The sequence below is a fragment of the Bufo gargarizans genome, chromosome 5 (assembly GCF_014858855.1).
Source record: "Bufo gargarizans isolate SCDJY-AF-19 chromosome 5, ASM1485885v1, whole genome shotgun sequence".
NCBI lineage: Eukaryota > Metazoa > Chordata > Amphibia > Anura > Bufonidae > Bufo > Bufo gargarizans.
The window spans coordinates 235,437,895-235,461,572 of record NC_058084.1 but is presented as its reverse complement, the minus strand read 5'-3'; positions in this window follow the sequence as shown (position 1 = coordinate 235,461,572).

The following is a 23,678-nucleotide window of genomic DNA, read 5'->3' as shown; positions in this document are numbered from 1 at the left end:
CGGAAGGCAACGGGATTGATGACGGACAAGATCTTGTAAGGCCCAATAAACTTAGGACCCAACTTCAAGGAGGGAACCTTCAGTTTGATATTCTTAGTAGACAACCACGCCAGATCACCCACATTCAGGTCCGGACCAGACTCACGTCTCGCCAAAAGCTTATATCTCTCACTCATCCTCTTCAGATTACCCTGAATCTTTTGCCAAATAAATGACAAAGACGAGGAAAATTTCTCCTCCTCAGGTAAACCAGAAGACCCCTCTCCAGAGAATGTCCCAAACTGTGGATGAAACCCATATGCACCAAAAAATGGTGACTTATCAGAGGACTCCTTAAAGCAAACTCAGCAAGGGACAAAAAAGAACACCAATCCTCCTGATTCTCCACTACAAAACAGCGCAGATATGTCTCCAGATTCTGATTGAAGCGTTCGGTATGACCATTCGACTGCGGGTGAAAAGCAGAAAAGAACGACAACCGAACCCCCTAGCGAGAACAGAAGGCCTTCCAGAATCTGGAAACAAATTGCGTGCCCCTATCAGAAACGATGTCTGAAGGAATGCCATGCAATTTAACAATGTGATCAACAAAACGCTTGCACCAGTGTCTTAGCATTTGGTAACACTGGAAAGGGAATGAAATGCACCATTTTGCTAAAACAGTCCACTACTACCAGAATCACAGTCTTCCCCGAGGAACGAGGCAGTGTTACCACCAGATCTTTGAGAAGTTCGGTTAGACGTTCTTCAGTACCTTCTGCATGATCTACTTTTGTTTTGCTTTCGTTTTGACATCTCTCCTCCCTCTCCCAGCTGTCATCTATTAGCAGTGATTGCCTCCCTATATATCTCCTCCCCATACTGCCTTAACTTGCGGTTTATTCAACTTCCTGGAGTGTGCTGATGCTAGAGGCTGTTACTGCTGCATCCACAAGATAAGTCTGTTTCTTTATTTCTGTTTTCCTGTGGGCTTGATCCTAGGTGACCCTGACTCCCTCCGTATTAAGTGTAGGGAGCCGGTGGTCGTGTCCCCTCACTATTATAGGGTGTTCAGGTGTCATACAGTCGAGGAACGAGGGTATGCAATTTTCTGCCATTGAGATTTTTGCATAGGCTGAGCAGTAAGGGAGAGAGCTAGGGCTGTTACAGGGCTTACCCTTTTGTTCCTTAGTTTTGGATCAAGTCAGTCGGATCTTCATTTGTGTCTTCTAGTTTTCTGTAACACCATCCGTGACATTATAAACCGCCAAAACCGTCTCAAGCATGGATCCGGATTCACTTTTGACTAAACGCGTGCAGGGTCTTTCATTGGAGGTAGCAGATCTCCGTAAAACTGTATATCAGTTTCAGGTGACCGGTTCAGCTTGCGTTCATGGAGTTTGTTCTGAGCCTAAGATCTCGTTCCTGGATACGTTCTCCGGGGGTAGTGACAAATTTGGTTCGTTTTAGAGAGGCTTGCAAACTCCATTTTCATCTACTTCCCCATTCCTCTGGTGATGAGGAGCAAAGGGTGGGGATCATCCTCTCGCTGCTCAGGGATAACGCTCAGTCTTGGGCATTTTCGCTGCCGGTGTTGGCACGGCCCCTCCGTTCAGTGGATACATTTTTTTTTTTTTTAGCCCTGGGTCAGATATATGATGATCCGGATCGTATTGCTCTGGCTGAGTCTAGACTACGTCTTTTATAAACAGTCCGCAGAGATATACTGTTCAGAATTTCGGAGATGGGCAGCTGATACTGGTTGGAATGATGCTGCACTCCAAAGTCAATTTTGCCATGGTCTTTCAGAGGGATTGAAAGATGCAGTTGCCTTTCATGAGAGACCTATCTCTTTGGAGTCTGCCATGTCTCGGGCCGTTCGTATTGACGGGCGTCTTAGAGAGGAGAGATCACTCCTTCCTGTCATACTCAGTCAAAGGACAGTGCGGCGGTCTCATTCACTGCGCAGGGGTCTCAGTCTCTCTCAATCCCTTCTGAGCAGGAGCCCATGCAGCTGGGTTTGCTTGTCTCTGACAATAGAAGATTCAGATACTTGAGAAAGAAGATATCCAGCACCTCGATTTTTCGTGCCTAAATGATGTTTATTCCATAAACCAAGTGTACAGCGGTAAAATCCTCAGAGTACAAGCCCCAATAGAAGATTCAGCTCTCAGAGGAGGGTTTGTTTCTGTTGTCGAGGTATAAATCATTTGGAAAATGTTTGTCCCTCTAGGAGATTCAGGAAGTTTTTGGAGAGTAATAAAGAAATGTAAAGAAAAAAATCCTCTAAAAACGTTCCATCTGTTACTATTGGCAAGGTTGATGCGGAAATTGAAGGTTTTCCGTTTGCTTGTAGTTCCCGTTCTGTCCTACCTGCCAGGGTGGCGCTTGAGAGCAAGAACATTTTTTGTGAGATTTTTGTAGATAGTGGAGCAGCTGTCAATCTTATTGATAATCAATTTGCTATAACACATGGTTTCTATGTAGGCACTTTGGGAAAGGATATACCTGTTTTTGCTATTGATTCCGCTCCACTTTCTCAGAAATCGTTAAAGGGCATAGTTCACAATATCCGTTTGATTGTGAGTGATACTCATGTTGAGGATGTGTCATGTTTCGTCCTAAGCGGGTTGCCTACTCCTCTAGTGTTGGGGCTACCCTGACTCGCTAAACATAACCCCACCATTGATTGGCAAGTGAGGCAAATAAATGGTTGGAGTGACTTTTGCAGAGAGAACATTTGTTTCAGAGGTTTCAACTAAGACTGTACCATCTTTTCTCTCTGAATTTTCGGATGTGTTTTCTGAGAGTGGTGTTCAGGAGCTGCCCCCTCACAGGGAGTACGATTGCCCTATTAATCTCATCCCAGGCGCCAAGCTGCCTAAATCTCGTTCATACAATCTCTCCCAACCTGAAAGGGTCGCTATGTGTGCTTATATCTCTGAGAGCCTGAGAAAGGGACATATACGACCCTCGAAGTCACCTGTTGCCACTGGTTTTTTCTTTGTTATGAAAAAAGATGGTTCTTTAAGACCATGTCTGATTTTCAGGAAGGTGAACAGTATCACAATTCGTGACCCTTATCCGCTTCCTCTGATCCTGGACCTGTTTAACCAGATTGTTGGAGCTAAAGATTTTTCCAAGTTGGGTTTAAGAGGGGCATACAACCTGGTCAGGGTCAGAGAAGGAGACGAATGGAAGACGGCCTTCAATACCCCTGAGGGCCATGAATGCTCCAGCCGTCTTTCAGCATTTTGTGAACAGCATTTTTTGTCATTTGATGGGGACATTTTTACTAGTGTATCTAGATGGCATTTTGATTTTTTTCTCCTGATTTCAAAACTCATAAGGACCACCTACATCAGGTCTTTCTCATCCTACGGGAGAATAAATTGTACGCTAAACTATAAAAAATGTGTGTTTGCGGTTCCAGAAATTCTATTTCTGGGGGTTCTTCTCTCCGCTTCTGGTTTTCGCATGGACCCCGAGAAGGTCCGCGCTGTGCTTGAGTGGGAGCTTCCTGAGAACCAGAAGGTGCTGATGCGTTTTTGGGGTTTTGCCAATTATTACAGGAAGTTTATTTTGAATCATTCCTCTGTTGTTAAACCACTCACTGATATGACTAGAAAGGGGGGTAGATTTTTCCTCCTGGTCGGTAGAGGCGCGTAAGGCCTTTTCTAGTATCAAGGAGAGTTTTGCTTCCGCTCCCATTTTGGTACAACCTGATATCTGTCTGCCCTTCATAGTTGAGGTGGATACTTCTGAGGTGGGTGTGGGTGCGGTCTTATCTCAGGGTCCCTCCCCTGCCAATTGGCGACCGTGTGCCTTTTTCTCGAAGAAACTCTCCTCTGCAGAGAGAAATTACGATGTGGGAGATAGGGAGTTGTTGGCCATCAAGTTAGCTTTTGAGGAATGGCGCCATTGGCTAGAGGGAGCCAGGCACCCTATTACCGTGTTTACCGACCATAAGAATCTGGCCTACTTGGAGTCAGCCAAGCGTCTGGACCCAAGACAGGCCAGATGGTCTTTGTTCTTTTCAAGGTTTAATTTTGTTGTCACGTTCCCTGGGGTTAAGAATGTGAAGGCGGATGCCCTGTCACGTTGTTTTCCAGGAGGGGGGAACTTTGAAGACCCGGGTCCCATTTTGGCTGAAGGGGTGGTCGTGTCTGCTCTTTATCCTGAATTGGAGGCAGAGGTTCAGGCAGCCCAGGCAGAGGCTCCTGATCTTTGTCCTCCTGGGAGGTTGTTTGTGCCTCACTTTACGACAAAAGGTTTTTAAGGAGCACCATGATACTGTCCTTGCTGTGCACCCGGGGGGTAGAGCCACAGTGGATCTCATTGCTCAGAGATTCTGGTGGCCGGCTCTTCGTAAGTCGGTTGAGGGTTTTGTGGCAGCCTGCGAGACCTGTGCTCGTGCAAAAGTCCCTCATTCACGGCCATCGGGTCCTCTCCTTCCGTTACCCGTTCCTTCATGTCCTTGGAGACATCTGTCCATGGATTTCATTAGAGAACTGCCTCGTTCCTCGGGGAAGACTGTGATTCTGGTGGTGGTGGACTGTTTAAGCAAAATGGCACATTTTGTTCTTTTCCTGGTTTGCCCAATGCTAAAACGCTGGCGCAGGCATTTATTGATCATATTGTCAAACTTCATGGTATCCCTTCAGACATAGTCTCTGATAGAGGCACGCAGTTTGTTTCCAGATTCTGGAAGGCCTTCTGTTCTCGCTTGGGGGTTCGGTTGGAATTCTTTTCTGCTTTCCACCTGCAGTCGAATGGCCAGACAGAGCGCGTCAATCAGAATCTGGAGACATATCTGCGTTGTTTTGTGGCGGAGAATCAGGAGGATTGGTGTTCTTTTCTCTCCCTTGCTGAGTTTTCTTTAAATAACCGTTGTCAGGAGTCCTCTGATAGGTCACCATTTTTTGGTGCATATGGGTTTCATCCGCAGTTTGGGACATTCTCTGGAGAGGGGGCTTCTGGTTTACCTGATGAGGAGAGATTCTCCTCATCTTTGTCATCTACAGTTGCTAGAAAAAGTATGTGAACCCTTTGGAATGATATGGATTTCTGCACAAATTGGTCATAAAATGTGATCTGATCTTCATCTAAATCACAACAATAGACAATCACAGTCTCCTTAAACTAATAACAAACAAATAATTAAATGTTACCATGTTTTTATTGAACACACCATGTAAACATTCACAGTGCGGGTGGAAAAAGTATGTGAACCCTTGGATTTAATAACTGGTTGAACCTCCTTTGGCCGGAATAACTTCAACCAAACGTTTCCTGTAGTTGCAGATCAGATGTGCACAACGGTCAGGAGTAATTCTTGACCATTCCTCTTTACAGAACTGTTTCAGTTCAGCAATATTCTTGGGATGTCTGGTGTGAACCGCTTTCTTAAGGTCATGCCACAGCATCTCAATCTGGTTGAGGTCAGGACTCTGACTGGGCCACTCCAGAAGGCGTATTTTCTTCCGTTTAAGCTATTCTGTTGTTGATTTACTTCTATACTTTGGGTTGTTGTCCTGTTACAACACCCATCTTCTGTTGAGCCTCAGCTGGTGGATAGATGGCCTTAAGTTCTCCTGCAAAATGTCTTGATAAACTTGGGAATTTATTTTTCCTTTTGGTTGTAGCAATCAGTCCAGGCCCTGACGCAGCAAAGTAGCCCCAAACCATGATGGCCCCACCACAATACTTCACAGTTGAGATAAGGTTTTGATGTTGGTGTGCTGTGTCTCTTTTTCTCCACACATAGTGTGTGTTGCTTCCAAACAACTCAACTTTGGTTTCATCTGTCCACAAAATATTTTGCCAGTACTGCTGTGGAACATCCAGGTGCTCTTGTGCAAACTGTAAACGTGCAGCAATGTTTTTTTTGGACAGCAGTGGCTTCCTCTGTGGTATCCTCCTATGAAATTTATTCTTGTTTAGTGTTTTACGTATCGTAGATTCACTAACAGGGATGTTAGCATATGCCAGAGATTTTTGTAAGTCTTTAGCTAACACTTTAGGATTCTTATTCACCTCATTGAGCAGTCTGTGCTGTGCTCTTGCAGTCATCTTTACAGGATGACCACTCCTAGGGAGAGTAGCAGCAGTGCGGAACTTTCTCCATTTATGGACAATTTGTCTTACTGTGGACTGATGAACAGCAAGGCTTTTGGAGATACTTTTATAACCCTTTACAACTTTATGCAAGTCAACAATTCTTAATTGTAGGTCTTCTAAGAGCTCTTTTGTGCGAGGCATCATTCACATCCGGCAATGCTTCTTGTGAAAAGCAAACCCAGAACTAGTGTGTGTTTTTTATAGGGCAGGGCAGCTGTAACCTACTCCTTCAATCTCATCTCATTGATTGGACTCCAGTTGGCTGATACCTCACTCCAATTAGCTCTTAGAGATGTCATTAGTCTAGGGGTTCACATACTTTTTCCACCTGCACTGTGAATGTTTACATGGTGTGTTCAATAAAAACATGGTAACATTAAATTCTTTGTGCGTTATTAAGCAGACTGTGATTGTCTATTATTGTGACTTAGGGCTCTTTCACACCTGCGTTCTTGTCTTCCGGCATAGAGTTCCGTCGTCGGGGCTCTATGCCGGAAGAATCCTGATCAGTTTTATCCTAATGCATTCTGAATGGAGTGAAATCCGTTCAGGATGCATCAGGATGTCTTCAGTTCCGGAACGGAACGTTTTTTGGCCAGAGAAAATACCGCAGCATGCTGCGCTTTTTGCTCCGGCCAAAAATCCTGAAGACTTGCCGCAAGGCCGGATCCGGAATTTAATGCCCATTGAAAGGCATTGATCCGGATCCGGCCTTAAGCTAAACGTCGTTTCGGCACATTGCCGGATCCGACGTTTAGCTTTTTTAAAGTAGTTACCATGGCTGCCGGGACGCTAAAGTCCTGGCAGCCATGGTAAAGTGGAGCGGGGAGCGGGGGAACAGCATACTTACCATCCGTGCGGCTCCTGGGGCACTCCAGAGTGACCTCAGGGCGCCCCAGGCGCATGGATGACGTGATCGCATGGCACGTCATCCATGCGCATGGGGCACTCTGACGTCACTCTGGAGCGCCCCAGGAGCCGCGCGGACTATACCGCTCCCCGCTCCTACTATGGCAACCAGGACTTTAATAGCGTCCTGGCTGCCATAGTAACACTGAAAGCATTTTGAAGACGGATCCGTCTTCAAATGCTTTCAGTACACTTGCGTTTTTCCGGATCTGGCGTGTAATTCCGGCAAGTGGAGTACACTCCGGATCCGGACAACGCAAGTGTGAAAGAGGCCTTAGATGAAGATCAGATCGCATTTTATGACCAATTTGTGCAGAAATCCATATTATTCCAAAGGGTTCACATACTTTTTCTTGCAACTTTATTTGGCAAAAGATTCAGGATAATCTAAAGAGCATGAGTGAGAGATATAAGCTTGTGGCGGATAAGAGACGTGTGTCTGGTCCGGACCTGAATGTTGGTGATCTGGTGTGGTTGTCTACTAAGAATATCAAATTGAAGGTTCCCTCCTGGAAGTTGGGTCCTAAGTTTATTGAGTCTTACAAAATCTTTTCCGTCATCAATCCCGTTGCCTACCATCTTGATCTTCCTCAGACTTGGAAGATCCATAATGTTTTTCACAAGTCCCTATTAAAAAATGTCCAACCCACTGTACCCTCCTCTTTGCCTCCTCCTCCGATTGTTGTTGTTGGTAATCTTGAATTTCAGGTCTCTAGGATTGTGGATTCTCACATTATCCGCGGTTCTCTCCAGTACCTCGTTCATTGGGAGGGTTATGATCCTGAGGAGAGGATGTGTGGTCCAGTGGCAGACATTAAGGCCACTCGTCTTCTCAGGGCATTCCATAGGTCCCATCCTGAGAAGGTGGGCTCTGAGTGTCCAGAGTCCACTCGTAGAGGGAGGGGTACTGTCACCACCAGATCTTTGAGAAGTTCTGTTAGACGTTCTTCAGTACCTTCTGCATGATTTACTTTTGTTTTGCTTTTGTTTTGACATCTCTCCTCCCTCTCCCAGCTGTCATCTATTAGCAGTGATTGCCTCCCTATATATCTCCTCCCCATACTGCCTTAACTTGCGGTTTATACAAAGAGTGTGCTGATGCTAGAAGCTGTTACTGCTGCATCCACAAGATAAGTCTGTTTCTTTATTTCTGTTTTCCTGTGGGCTTGATCCTAGGTGACCCTGACTCCCTCCGTATTAAGTGTAGGGAGCCGGTGGTCGTGTCCCCTCACTATTATAGGGTGTTCAGGTGTCATACAGTCGAGGAACGAGGGTATGCAATTTTCTACCATTGAGATTTTTGCATAGGCTGAGCAGTAAGGGAGAGAGCTAGGGCTGTTAGAGGGCTTACCCTTTTGTTCCTTAGTTTTGGATCAAGTCAGTCGGATCTTCATTTGTGTCTTCTAGTTTTTTGTAACACCTTCCGTGACACATGCAGGTAGAGAAGAACATCTAATAGACCTTCTCACAGAAGTGGCGGTGACACCATTAATACTCCTTTTTACGGAGGTCACTAAGGGGCCTTACGCTAGGCCACCGCCCTTGCATGGTGGATTGGTCTAAGCCCTGCATTGTTCTCTCGTGCAACAGAGAGCAGGGGCTGAGCTCCCACATGAGAGCCATGCTCCTGCTCTAACAGCCGAATTGTCAGGAGCGCTGATCTGGGCTGTTTAACCCATTACATGCATGTAAGCAGTGACAGAGTGAGCGGACTCCTTCAGTGTCCCATAAGAACCCTGCAAATGAAATGTGTATAGACAGGCTGGGACCTGGAATAGGCCCCAAGCCTGCCTTGAGTGTTCTCTCTATTGTGTAGCCTGCTGGTCATTGTCAGTATAGCACTGATAGGAATAGTGCATTGTATTTTATAAGCAATCAAACAATTGCCTGTTATAGCCCCCTTGTGAGACTATTACGTGGTAAAAAAAACCCCATTTATTTATTAAATAAAAAAGTATGCTTTTTTTCTTATTGAAAAAAGCATTTTAATGGCAAAAATAAAATCTCATTGAGATGTTTGATATTGCCGGTTCCTTAGCAACCTGCTCTACACAGATGTTATGTAAATTATCCCCTACTGTGAATGCTGTAAAAATAAATAAATAAACAAGAAAAAAAAAAGTCAGCTAGTTTTTTCTTAGTCACCACCTAAAAAACTAACAAGTGATAAAAAAAGTGTGATTTACCAGGAGGTGGTGCTTTGGAATGGCCACACTTTATAAGAGTTCCTTCATCAACTAAATTTTGAGCCTTCTACTGGCCTGCCTCAGAGTGGGTGAGAGACGGTGGTGACAGTATAAGGGGTGGACAGAGGTCTGTGACACCGAGACCGGCTTTCTATTGACATTGGAGGTCCTAGTAGTCCTGCAGCATGCTCTTTCCTTCACCGACAGACACCACGATTATAGAGTGGCGTGAACTTTTGGTGCTGTGGCTGCAAGTTTTCAGCGCTTTTGTCAGTAGCTCATACGACCCTACAGACACCACCCAGGCTTTCATCCCGACGTGGTGGACATCATATTCTTTCTAGCCACTAAGGTACCGGAGCCATCAGTGACTTAAATTATATTATTATTCTACAGCGAGTTGCCACCAATAAAAGTGCACCAGGCAGTACATAGGCTTTTTACTGAGTTACTGATGCCGACTGTTGACACTCACTTAGCGACCTTTCAATCTTCATTAGATGTCATTGTCTCACAAATGAACACTCATGGATCTAGATTAATAGAGGTTGATCTGGAGGATGCTTTGCATGCATGTCAGGATCAATTAGAGGAGAAGAATCTTGTCCTAGTTGCATTGCAGAATAAAGTGGAGGACCTAGAAAACAAATCTGCAATAATTTTCACTTAATGGGAGTTTCTGAATCAGTCCGGCTGACAGAGTTACTTCTGAATGGCTCCCGAAAACACTGAAGCTTGGAGATAAGATTCCTGTGGATAGAGCTCACCGAATTGGACCTAGTCAAGGAGAGCAAAGAGACCTAGACCTGTCATCTTCAAGGTTCTTTACCACTTCACGACCGCCCATTGACTATAAACGTCCTTGGGCTGGTCGTTTATCTCTGAATGGACGTTCTGGAACGTCCATTCAGAGATTGCAGCTGCACGCTACTCGTGCAGCGGCAGAGCGGGGGGCCCAGAAAGAAGGCAGGGATCTTTCCTGTATGTGTCTCTGCCTTCTAGATCACTGTATACACAGCGCTCAACGAGCGTCGTATGTATACCAAAATGGTAGCAATAAAAACGTCACCTCATCCCGCAAAAAATTTGCCCCCACACCAGACCATAGCCAGAAAAATGAAAAAAATATGGCTCTATGAAAATTGCAACACAAAAAGTCAGTTCCTTTCACTGCCAGGCAGTTTGTTTCCATAGTGAAACAGGGAGTCATCTGCTTACTCGTTCACTGTTCTGCTGATATCCTATGCTCCCCCCTCAGGCTGCACATTATAGTATTGGCTGTGTGAGAGAAGCACTGAAAGCCAGAGGAGCATTGAAAGCAAGGGAATCATCCTCCTGCACAGCCAGCAGCACTGATGTGTGTGGAAATCGTCAGGTCAGGGAAGCAGGTAAGTATTTCTGTTTTTCTTTTTTTCATGGAGCTGGAGAGGACACTGGGGGCCACAAGGCAGACATAACTACTGTGAGGAGGCACAAAACTGGCCCTTACTTCAGTGCAGTGGCACAAAAGCACCGAATCCACTTAACTGTGACTTCCACTGTACAGCTCCCCACTTAACAATGACCTCCACAGCATCTTGCCTCCTTAAGGCCTCTTTCACATGGGTGAGATTTCCGCGCGGGTGCAATTCGTGAGGTGAACGCATTGCACCCGCATTGAATCCGGACCCATTCATTTCTATGGGGCTGTGCACATGAGCGGTGATTTTCACACATCACTTGTGCGTTGCGTGAAAATCGCAGCATGCTCTATATTGTGTGTTTTTCACGCAACTCAGGCCCCGTAGAAGTGAATGGGGATGCGTGAAAATCGCAAGCATCCGCAAGCAAGTGTGGATGCGGTGCGATTTTCACGCATGGTTGCTAGGAGATGGTTATAAGGGAAAATAATAGCATTCTTGATGCAGAATGGTTAGTAAAATAGGGATGGAGGGGTTAAAAAAATTAACTCGCCTCGCGCAGCCCGGCATCTCTTCTGTCTTCTTCTTTGATGTTCAGGAGGAAAAGGACCTTTGGTGACTTTACTGCGCTCATCACATGGTCCGTCACATGATCCATCACCAAGCAAGTGCAGGTGCAATGCGTTTTTTACTGATGGTTGCTAAGGAATTTTGTTTGTAAATCTTCCGTTTTTTATCACACACGTAAAAAACACCTCAAACTGCATTGCACCTGCATGGAAAAAACGACTGAACACAATCGCAGACAAAACTGACTGAACTTGCTTGCAAAATGGTGCGAGTTTCACTGAACGCATCCGGACCTAATCCGCCATGCTCGTGTAAAATGTAAAAAAAGTTTTTTTTGTTACCTCACCTCGCAAAAAACATAATATCAATCACTCAAAAAGTTGTATGTACCCCAAAATGGTAGCAATAAAAATGTCACCTCGTCCCACAAAAACTAAGCCTTCACACAAGGCCAGAAAAATACAAAATTTGGCTCAAAGAAAATGGCAACACAAAAACTTTTATTGAGTAAAACGTAAAAATAAAAAAAAAATTTAGGTATCGTTGCGTCCGTAATGACCGGATCTATAAAAATATCACATGATCTACCCCATCAAGGGAACGGTGTAAAAAAATAAAAATAAATAGAAAAATGACACCAAACTGCTTTTTTTGTGACTTCATCTCCCAAAAATGAGAAAAAAAAGCAACTAAAAAGCCAAATGTACCCCAAAATGGTGCCAATAAAAAGTACAGCTTGCCTCGCACAAAATAAGCCCTCACGCAGCTTATTCAACAAAAAATTAAATAAGTTATTGCTCTTAAAGACCATGACAGAAAATTCAATTTTATAAAATCCAAATGCCGCTCCTTCCCTTCTGAGCCCTGGCATATCCCCAAATAGCAGTTTACGACCACAATTGGGGTGTTACTGTTTTCAGGATAAAGTAGGTAGCCAATTGGGGTGATATTCTCCCATTATAAAATGGAAATATGGAGGGGCACTAACTAAATGGGAATTATGGTAACAATAAATATTTAATATCACTCCAGATAATATTATGTCATAATAAAATAGAAGGAACATGGTAAAACATATCATAAAATACACATATTATAATAAAAAGATGTGCAAATCTCAAAGGTAGAAATGCACATGCACCAGAACCTGAGACTGCTGAAACACTGCACCAAACCCTCAGCTTAGGGAACAGGGAAAGAGGCAACAGCTCCTTTCAAACTGAAGAAGGTAGTGTCTCCCTGAGGCCTAGACAGAATAGACACAACAGGAAAGCGAAAAGTACTTAGCTTGAGAAGCAACTGGAACAGGAGAACCACCACACAAGCAGAGCACTCACAGAAGAGCTGTTAGCCGCAGGGAAAAGTAAGAGGTGGAATATATAAAGAGCCACCTGACTGATAATGAGCAGCATCGGCGAAGGGGTGGAAACCTGTCAGCAACAATGAAAACAAGAGAGATCTGTCAGATTCCTGAGTATTCTGTCTATCTGAACTTCTAAGATCTCTCCCAGGGCCGGCAGTGACATCTTTAAAAAAAACACAAGGCTCATATCTAGCTCCTACTCCACCCGAGGTATGAATGGTTAAAGCAGCCCTCCCCCTTCAGCTGGCTGTGATCTCAGCCAGTCAACAGGAGGGTAGGTGAAGTATTGGGGGAGCTAAAATGTTGCAGGGAGGAGCTAAAACATCTCATTAACCCAGGGGGAAGGTAACATGGACCTCTCTGCATGTTACCTATCTCCCTTCACCCATCAATCAGAGAGCATACTTTCTCTCTGATTGTCACATATGGGAGTCGTTTTTTTTCCAGGAAACGAGTGAGAAGATGAGCACTTGCCCTGCTAATCACCCTTTTGCGCCAAATAAGGCCATTTATTGACACCATGACAACTTGTACTGCACACACAAACATTATTAACGTTTCCATCTTACACTATTGCTTCTCTAGTGATACTGTCACAGTCCCTCCCATGACAGAGGTGAGAAGATTGGAGAAACTGCTGGCATGTGAGGGTATCTGACAGTCTCTCTGTTTTTTCCTTTCAGTGTTGTGTTTGATAAGGACCACACCTCTTGTCAGGTGCAGCTTGTAGTCATTACTGAGGCCCTATTTAGTTCTGACTTACACGGTTAATATTTAACTCCTGCTGGAGTTGGTTGAGCAGGTGTGTTGTTCCTTTGGATCTCCTGCTCCTCCATTCTGCTTTAAGTGCATTTTGTCTTGCATTTTGTTGTTCACTTGTGTGTGTTGTTGTCTAGGCCTCAGGGAGACACTGGCTCCTTCATCTGGGAAGGAAACAGTAGTCTCATTCCCTACCACATTTCCTAGGGCCTTCCAGGGTCTACAGGGCCTAGGTTACGTTGTACGAGTATTTCCACCTTCAGGGTCTACTCATACTGGCAGGAGTCAGGGAGAGGTCTAGGGATTTCTAGGACGTCACCATCCCTCTCCCTTAGCTTTGAGGCCTAGACTCCAGTCTATTCCTTTTGTGTGTCATTTGGTGTTATCCCCTCCCCATTACTTGTGACATTATCAACAGGCCAAAAAAAAACTTAGTTTTGTTTGTGTCAGTGCAGCAATGGATACTGTTTCTGCACTGATCGATCGTATGCAGGGATTGTCTTTGGAGGTGGCTGACCTCCGCACGGCCGTCTCGAAGTTTCAGAGACCACAGGCGGCGGCTTCCAGCAGCGGGAACCAGGCAGGCTAGGAACCTTAGGTCGCTCTCCTGGATAGGTTTTCTGGGGGAAGTAACAACTTTGTTTGGTTCAGGGAGTCGTGCAAACTATATTTTAGACTACGCCCTAACTCTTCTCGGGACGAGAGTCAAAGAGTGGTGAAAGGTGATGCTCAGTCTTCGGCTTTTTTGTTGCCGACCGGATCACAATCCCTCCGGTCGGTAGATTAATTTTTCAGAGCTCTGGGGCTTACCTACGATGACCCAGATCGAGACTAAGTTGCGTGACTTACGGCAGGGAAAGCGTTCTGCGGAGTCCTATTGCTCAGAATTTCGGAGATGGGCAACTGATAGTGAGTGGAATGACCCTGCCCTCCGTAGTCAATTCTGTCAAGGGTTATCCGAGAATCTAAAGGATGCATTGGCATTTCACAAATATCCAGAGTCATTGGAGGCAGGCATGTCTCTGGCTGTACGCATTGATAGCCTGAGGGACAGATTAAAAATACCACATGATCTAACCTGTCAGATGAATGTTGTAAATAAAATTAAAAAAAACGGTGCCAAAAAAGCTTTTTCTTGTTCTTGCCTCACAAAAAGTGTAATATAGAGCAACCAAAAATCATATGTACCCTAAACTAGTACCAACAAAACTTCCACCCTATCCCATAGTTTTTAAAATGGGGTCACTTTTTTGAGTTTCTACTCTATGGGTGCATCAGGGGGGCTTCAAATGGGACATGGTGTCCAAAAAAACTGTCTAGCAAAATCTGCCTTCCAGAAACCGTATGGCATTCCTTTCCTTCTGTGCCCTGCCATGTGCCGTACAGCAGTTTACGACCACATATGGGGTGTTTCTGTAAACTACAGAATCAGGGCCATAAATAATTAGTTTTTTTTTGGCTGTTAACCCTTGCTTTGTAACTGGGAAAAAAAAATAGTAAAATGGAAAATTTGCCCAAAAATTAAAATTCAGAAATTTCCTCTCTATTTGCCAATAACTCTTGTGGAACACCTAAAGGGTTAACAACATTTGCAAAATCAGTTTTGAATACCTTGAGGGGTGTAGTTTCTTAGATGGGGTCATTTTTGGATGGTTTCTATTATATAAGCCTCACAAAGTGACTTCAGACCTGAACTGGTCCCTAAAAATAGTTTTTTTGAAAATTTCTGAAAAATATCAAGATTTGCTTCCAAACTTCTAAGCTTTGTAACATCCCCAAAATATAAAATGCCATTCCCAAAATGATGCAAACATGAAGTAGACATATGGGGAATGTAAAGTAATAACTATGTTTGGAGGTATTGCTATGTGATTGGAATGACCCTGCCCTCCGTAGTCAATTCTGTCAAGGGTTATCCGAGAATCTAAAGGATGCATTGGCATTTCACAAATATCCAGAGTCATTGGAGGCGGCCATGTCTCTGGCTGTACGTATTGATAGCCTGAGGGAGAGATTAAAATTCCTCTTGCTCGGGACGCACTATCATATGGGGAAGCGGCACTTTGGGTAGGAAGGCACTTGAGCTTATGTCTGATGATGATCTAATGCAGTTAGGTGAAGTCACTCCTGGACCTGGTGATAAAAATGTTAGGGTTAAGAAAAGACTCTTTCTGTGGTAAAGGGGGACATTTTGTTAAAGTATGTCCTTATGTTGAACGTCAACGTGAAAAAGAGAAAACTAATGTGTTTAGTTCTCTTCTCAATCTTGGTAGTGTGGGTGGGGAATCTGAGAATGTACTTTTGTCATGTACCGGTAGTACCCGAATTCTCCTGCCTGCCAAGGTGGCACTAGACTCCAAAACTGTGGGAATTGAAGTATTTATTGACAGTGGGGCAGGGGTTAACCTAGTGGATGGCCAATTCGTCCGTATGCATGGTTTGACAACAAAGGCATTAGACAAAACTTCTTTGGTATTTGCAATTGGAGTCAGGGAGAGTTCTAGGGATTTCTAGGAGGTCACCATCCCTCTCCCTTAGCTTTGAGGCCTAGATTCCAGTCTATTCCTTCTGTGTGTCATTTGGTGTTATCCTCTCCCCATTACTCATGACAGATACTTGTTACACGCTACAGTAATAGCACGCTACAGTAATAGCAATGAGTTTCACTAGATAGGAATGACACATTTAGAAGTATTCATCAGAAGTATAAAAATTTTCTTGGTCTTGGAATGTAGCAACACAAAAACGGATCATACAGTATCTCACAAAAATGCGTAAACCCCTCACATTTTTTAAAATATTTTTATTATATCTGTGACGGACTGAACCTGTCACTGGGGCTGCTGGAGAGGCCTGAGGGCTAGCCTCCTTCCTACGGACTATGGACCCAGAACTATGAAGATCTTTCCCCCTTAGGCTCTTGGGGTTACAATTATTAACCCTGATTTTTGTGTGGAGTATTATAGGCCGTCTTATGTTTTATTAGTTCGGTAGCCCCCTGTCTGCAATTCAAATCCCGCGCCTGCACCTCATTCGGCGCAGGCGCTCTGAGAGAAGGACGCTCGCTTCCTCAGCACTCCCTCAGTGTGCCTGCGCTGATGACCTCACCTTTAAACCCGAAAAAGAAGACGTCATCGGCGCAGGCGCACTGAGGATTTTAATTAGCCTAGAAAAAAAAAAAAAAAGACTTTTGGGGGGTGACAGAAGCCCTTTAATACCTATTTACCCTCTTAGGGGCTAGAACCTGGGATCTTTCATCCCTTGTCCTATTCACCCTGATAAAGCTCTATCAGGGTGAATAGGACATCTCCTTGCTGCCCTGTGCACACAGCAGCATGGAGCTGACTATGGCAGCCAGGACTTCAATAGTGTTCTGGCTGCCATGGCAATCGATTGGAGCCCCAGGCTTACACTGCTGGGGCTCCGATCGGAACTGCCACTGACCAATAATAATACATGGAGGATGGGGGGTTTCGGGCGCACTGCACCACCAATGATAATACTAAGGGGGGGGGGGGTTGGGGGTGTTCGATGCACTGCACCACCAATGAATATAGTTTATGCTTAATACAAACGCTGGCTGCCATCATGCGGGTGCTGGCCATATCCCATACCCGGCACTCACCCTCTATGACTGTGCGCTGCGATCCACCGCTATTAACCCCTCGGATGCCACACCTGGGGGGTTAATAGCGGCGGATCGCAGCGTGCAGTCATAGAGGCTGGGTGCCGGGTATGGGATATGTCCGGCACCCGCAGCCTGCGTTTGTATTAAAGGGACACTGACATGCCCAATAGAAAGCTATGGGATCTCAGAACATCGGCGACAGCAGAAGCCAGCCAGCGAAATTAATATTGATGAGCTGGGCGGCGATTTAAAACGGTGGTTGGGGTGCGTGGGTCGCCCATGTGGAGCTGAAACGCGCCCCTTGGGCAGAAAGAAGAGCGATTACATCAGGTTATCAAACATGATTTCTCTGTATTTATAAGGTGGACAGGGATTATACTTATATGTTTTAATACACATTAGAAGACCTATGCATATATATAGCTAAATATGCTATAGACCCCCCCCCCCCCCCCCATCGGCGATCGGCGAGCGGTTTGCAGCGCTTTCTGTAGTCTCTGATCCCTGCGGTCCCTGACCGCAGGGATCAGAAACTTTCAAATGGCCAAAGTAAAATATTTTTAACCCCCCCCCCTGCACCCCTGATTGATTTTATGTTGGCGGGTGCAGCGGGGAAGTTGCGGGCGTTGCGGGAGGCGGGCAGTGCAGCAGGCGGGATCGCGATCCTCTTGAATTTTCATTAGCGGTCAGTGGTTTATACCAGAGTGTCAGCACATTGCTGACACTCTGGTATAAACGGCTGACATCGCTGCGATGTCAGCCGGTTCACCCTTTCCATACCGCGGTCCGTACGGACCACTGTATGGAAAGGGTTAAGTCAGGGAGCTCCCTCCCTCTGCCATCGGGGGGCTGCTGTGCCTTTGTAGCCCCCAGATGGATGGGGTGACAGAGGGAGGGAGCTCCCCTCCTTCCCCTTCCCCGTCTGCTCAGTTGTGTCAGACGGGTAAGGTCCCCATGGCAACAGGACGCCTTCTCAGGCATCCTGCTGTCCATTGGGCTGAACAGATCTATGCTAAAGGCATAGATCTGTTCAGACAGTGTAAGTAAAATACAGGACAATACACTATATGGTGTATTGTACTGTATTATACAGACATCAGACCCATTGGATCTTCAAGAACCAAGTGGGTCTGGGTACAAAAAATGTAAAAAGAGTAAAAGTGTCACAGAAGGTTTACAGGAAACAAGACAATGCAAAAATGAATATATGACTCACTGGATCCAAAACTAAGGAACAAAAGGGAGACCCCTGCATAAGACCTGGCACTCTCCCTGACTCTGCTCAGCCTATGCAAACACCCCAATGGTGGATGATCGCATATCCACGAACCTCGACTATATAACACCTGAACACCCTACAATAGTGAGGGGACACGACCACCGGCTCCCTACTCTAGACACGGAGGGAGTCAGGGTCACCTGGGATCCAGCAAACATAAAATCACAAATGAATGTGCAACACTGGTGGATGGATAGGGAGCTGGTGGATGGATAGGGACCTTGCGCTCCTCCACCATCCATTTGAGAATGCCCACAGATGCTTAATAGAGTTTAGGTCTGGAGACATGCTTGGCCAGTCCAGCACCTTTACCCTCAGTTTCTTTAACAAGGCAATGGTAGTCTTGGAGATGTGTTTGGGCTTGTTATCATGTTGGAATACTGCTCTGTGGCCCAGTTTCCGAAGGGAGGGGGGGGGGGGATCGTGCTTTGCTTCAGTATGTCACAGTACATGTTGATATTCATGGTTTCCTCAATGAACTGTATAATCACAGATAGCCATCCTATAAATTTAGCCTTTATTAGTATTAAAAGTTAAAAACACATAAAGTACCCCTATTAGACTAATACATTAAAAAAAAAAAAAAAAAGAGGCAAAACAAGAAATAAAAGAAAATGTTTCTTGTAGGAGAGACAATCCTCACAGTGCCGGTGGACGCCATCCTCGTCCATGCATGTGACTGGATCGGTCCTGTAACCTAATCTAACTAGGCTATCTGCCCCCTTACTGCATTTTACATAGGTGTCTGTCACTGATGGACGCCGCTTTCTGCGTGGCAATATCTTATACACTTTGACACCATACCGTCGACACACAAGTAGCATATTTATACTAACAGGAGGGGTCCCTGGTCTGTTCAGCCTATCTGAACATATATATTTTATGCTATTCTTTGCCTCCATCGAGCCAGGCTGTTCAGCCCCTCTCTGAATCCTATACATGCGTACTTAGCATATCAAGCTGCCCCTGTGTTGTAACATCTCACTCACCATAGTACTAAACTGAAGGGGTTCTGTATATGTTTGGTATTCTGACAGTATTTTTTTTGTCAACTCCACGGTTAATGTGTTAATTTACACTGATTGGTATTAGTTTCTATATGAACTACACCTTCACAATCTTATTTGGTGTCCCCTAATGAGCCCTCCAAGTGTCTGGGTGAAATGCATTGGAACAGGGACGTGTGAATCCCACACTTCCCACAATGTCACTATGAAATAACTGTGGTACTTTTCAAAGTGACTTAATGACTCATCCCTTGCTGATGGGAGTTGATATGCACATATCAGTGTCATTGTTTATTATTTTTGGTACATTTATTTTCATTTGGTAAAGACTAACTAACTGTAGTTTGCTCTATACTCCCCGATCAGGGCCATCCTAGAGCTTCTGGGAGTTTCCTGATACGGGATCGCACCTATCGAGGTGGCCATTCCGTTCTAGGCAGGGCAGAACGTAGATAGGGTCCTCTCTAGGGACAGTCCCCCAAATATCGTTCATCATACGAATCCCTGCCTTTTCTTCACCCACCATTGTGAGGATTGTCTCTCCTACAAAAGTAATTTTCTTTTGTTTCTTGTTTTGTCTCCTTTTTTTCATGTATTGGTCTATTAGGGGTACTTTATGTTTTTTTTTTTACTTTTTCAGCTAATAAAGGCTAAGTTTTATAGGATGGTTATCTGTGATTATACTTAACCTCATTAGACCATCATGAACTATATTACCCTCTGACAGGTTACAGTCTGTACTGTGAGCTTAATGAACTGAAGCAGCTCTCATGCAGCCCCAAACCATAACACTCCCACCACCATGCTTGACTGTAGGCAAGACACACTTGCCTTTGTACTCCTCACCTAGTTGCCGCCACACACGCCACAATACTTGGTTCCAATAATCCATATCCTTAGTCTTTAGTCTGCTTGTCTTCAGCAACCTGTTTGTGAACGAGGCCTGTTTGGAGCGGAACCTGTCTTGTTAAACAGCTTTATGGTCTTGGCCACCATGTTGCAGCTCAGTTTCAGGGTGTTGGCAATCTTCTTATAGCCTAGTCCATATATTTTTTTTTTTACTCGTTTTATTGAGAATAACAATTGCAAATTGGTGCATGATCACATAGTACAGCATTCCAGTACATAAAATTACACACTTATAGTATCACCCGGTACTGGCAAAAATGAAACACGTTTTTCACATGTGGGACATCAATAATATCAATATATAACTTCACCTAGTGGTATACAAAGCTCTACACAACCCAGTATTGCATACATCATCACAACAAAAACGATACAATGACATGTATATTAGGCAAGAGTGCATATGAGATGGAAGCGCTGTAATCGGAGAGGAGCACCAGGATCCCCATATCTACTCAATTTTGAGGGCATTTCCTATTACCATACATTATTCTTTCAAAAGGTAGTATCTGATTAACCAACGCCTTCCACTGACCTATGGTCGGAAGCCTGTCCGCCATCCAACGAAGTGCTATTGCCTTTCTGGCCAGGAATAAAGTCTCTCTCAGAAAGGTGCATATATACAGTGTGCGGTTATCACTTTCCACTATACCCAAAAGACATAACTTGGGACAACAGGATATCACCTCTGCAACCAAAGAAGACAAAATATCCACCACCCCCTTCCAAAAGGACTGTACATACTGACAGTCCCACATAAGATGCCAGAAATCCTCATTAATTTGAGCGCATCTATGGCATCTAGTGTGATCTATTCTTCCCATCTTGTATAACCTGGTGGGTGTTAAGTAACTCCTATGAAGTATAAAAAGATGAATCAGCCTATTATTAAGGGAGGGCGAAACATTAGACGGTGCACTCAGAGCATCTGACCACTCCTCATCAGTGAGTTGCGGTATCCGCTCCTTCCACCTGGTTTCCACTAACAGGGGCTTGGAACGTATTTTAAGATCAAGGAGGTGTGTATATAAGGTCGAAATTATACCTTTCGGCGCTTGGGTCTTGAGTACACCAATCAAAGGGTATTTGGAGATGGCCCATGTGTCTTTGTGAAATTGCGCATGTAGGGCATGTCGCAACTGTAAAAATCTATAAAAATTAGAACGTATAACCCCTACCTTCTCCTTAAGCTGAGTGAAAGAGAATAGGATACCTTTCTCATATAGCTCCCCCAGGGTGAGTATACCATAGTTTTCCCAAAGAACTCTACCCTCGCAATGTAACAAGTGTTGGAACATAGGGTTATCCTATACTACAGCATCAGGGAGGTCATGGTATTGTTGGAGTTTTGCAGCCCTCCAAACCTGATGAGCCAGCCTGTGTATAGGCAATGTTCGGCCGCCGATAGCCTGTAGATTTTCCATATACTCGGCCACTGGGTGGAGAGTCGCAAATGGTGTCTCAAATAGAATTCGGAATTCGGGAGAGGTGATTGTGAGACCCAGGTGGTCAGAAATCTCAGCTGACCTGCTAAAAAGTATAAGAATAAATCGGGCAGAGCTGCCCCTCCCTTCTGTCAACCTCTCTGTAAATTAGCCAAAGCCAGCTTCCTCCTTTCTTTTCCCCACACAAAATTTGCAATTGTAGAGTGCAGGCGTTCAAGAAAACATCTCGGAACTGGGGCACAGGCGTGTTCTAATAAGTATAATGCCTTGGGTAAGAGAACCATTTTGACAAGATTCAATCTGCCCATTATGGATAAAGGCAAGGTAGTCCAAGTTTTACATTTGTCTATAGCATAAAATTCAATGGGAACAATGTTAAGCTGGTGGGACATTGCAGGGTCTTTGGTAATCATGAGACCCAAATACTTAAAGTGATCCACGACCATAAGATTGTGATATACAGGGGGCCAACTCGGGGACCATAAGGGCATGAGGGCTGATTTGGACCAATTAATGCGCAGGCCCAAGAAATTACCAAAGAGATTAATGAGTTCAATTGCCCTCGGCAGAGAAGTCTCTACTGAATCCATAAACAAAATGAGGTTGTCCGCGTACAGCCCCAATCTGTCCTCTCTACCTCCCAAGGATATGCCCTTAAAGATGGCTCTTAACGTACCCTAATGGCTAGATGTTCTATTGCCATTGCAATTAACAAGGGTGATAAAGGACACCCCTGCCGGGTTCCCCGGTTTAATGGGAAGATAGACGATAGAGAGACATTGATAAAAATATTAGCTGTGGGCCGATGGTATAATACCCGGATCCAATTAACAAAGGTTGGACCGAAGCCAAAGCATTCTAGGACCTGCAACAAGAATGGCCATTCAATTGAATCAAATGCCTTGGCAGTATCCAGCGCGGCCAAGGCCCATTGACTGCCAGCCATGCAGCCCACCTGTGCAATTACCTGGGTCCTTCTGATTTTACTAGAGGTGGAGCGACCCGGTATGAAGCCGGATTGGTCCTCGTGTACAATGGAAGTGATCACCTTGTTCAACCTGTTTGCTAAAATCTTGGTTAGTATTTTATAATCAAGGTTTAATAGTGATATTGGGCGGTAAGATCGACATTCTAAGGGTTTTTTATCAGGCTTCAGAAGTATCACAGTAGAAGCGTCACATAATGAATCAGTGAGATGACCTCTTTCCAGGGAGGCAGCATACATCTCGAGCAATTGAGGTCCCAGGACACCCTCATATTTAGAATATACTTCAAGAGGAATGCCGTCTGGGTCCGGGAACTTCCCTAGATTCAGACCTTTAATGGCTGCAGTTACCTCCTCCATCGTAATCTCTTCATCAAGAAGCCCCCTGTCTAAGGGGGATAATTGAGGATGAGACAACTCTCCAAGATATGATCGGAGTTCAAATGGGGTGTAATGGGACCACGAGGTGTACAGTTCACTGTAAAATTCTTTAAATCTATTCAAAATCCCACTAGGGTCCTCGACTACAACACCCCCTGCATCCTGTATGCGGATAATAGGGGGGGCCATAGTATTACGTCTTACAACCTGGGCCAGGACCCTCCCTGTTTTGTTACCATGCTCAAATGCCTGTTGTCTGAGGAAAAAGAGCTTATGGTCACTCTTCTCCTGTAAACATAACAAATATTGTCTACCTTTTAGCATCCAATCTAATCTGTTCTCAGTGGGATCAGAAACATATTTATGCTCGGCTGTCTTACAAAGTGCGCAAAACTCCTCCTCTTTAAGCCTTGCAGCCAGAATGGGTGAATGCGAAGACTGCGGCCTCGCGTCCCCTCGCCAGGCGGGGTCAGCGTCCCCACAATAGGCGCATGATCATCGGTCCCTGAGGCTCATAATTACATCAGAGATCATAGAATAGGCCTGCACATCACATAGCAAATAATCTATGCGGGACAGCGTCCCCTTGGAAGGCGTGAAGCAAGAGAACTCCATACTGGAAGGATTCCTCTCCCTCCACACGTCTAACCACCCCAGCTCCGAGATAAAGCACTTAAGCCTAGAATCACTCGTGCAAATAGTGTCGTCACGGGGAGTGGCCTGGAACCTATGCATTGAATCATCCACCAGTAAATTAA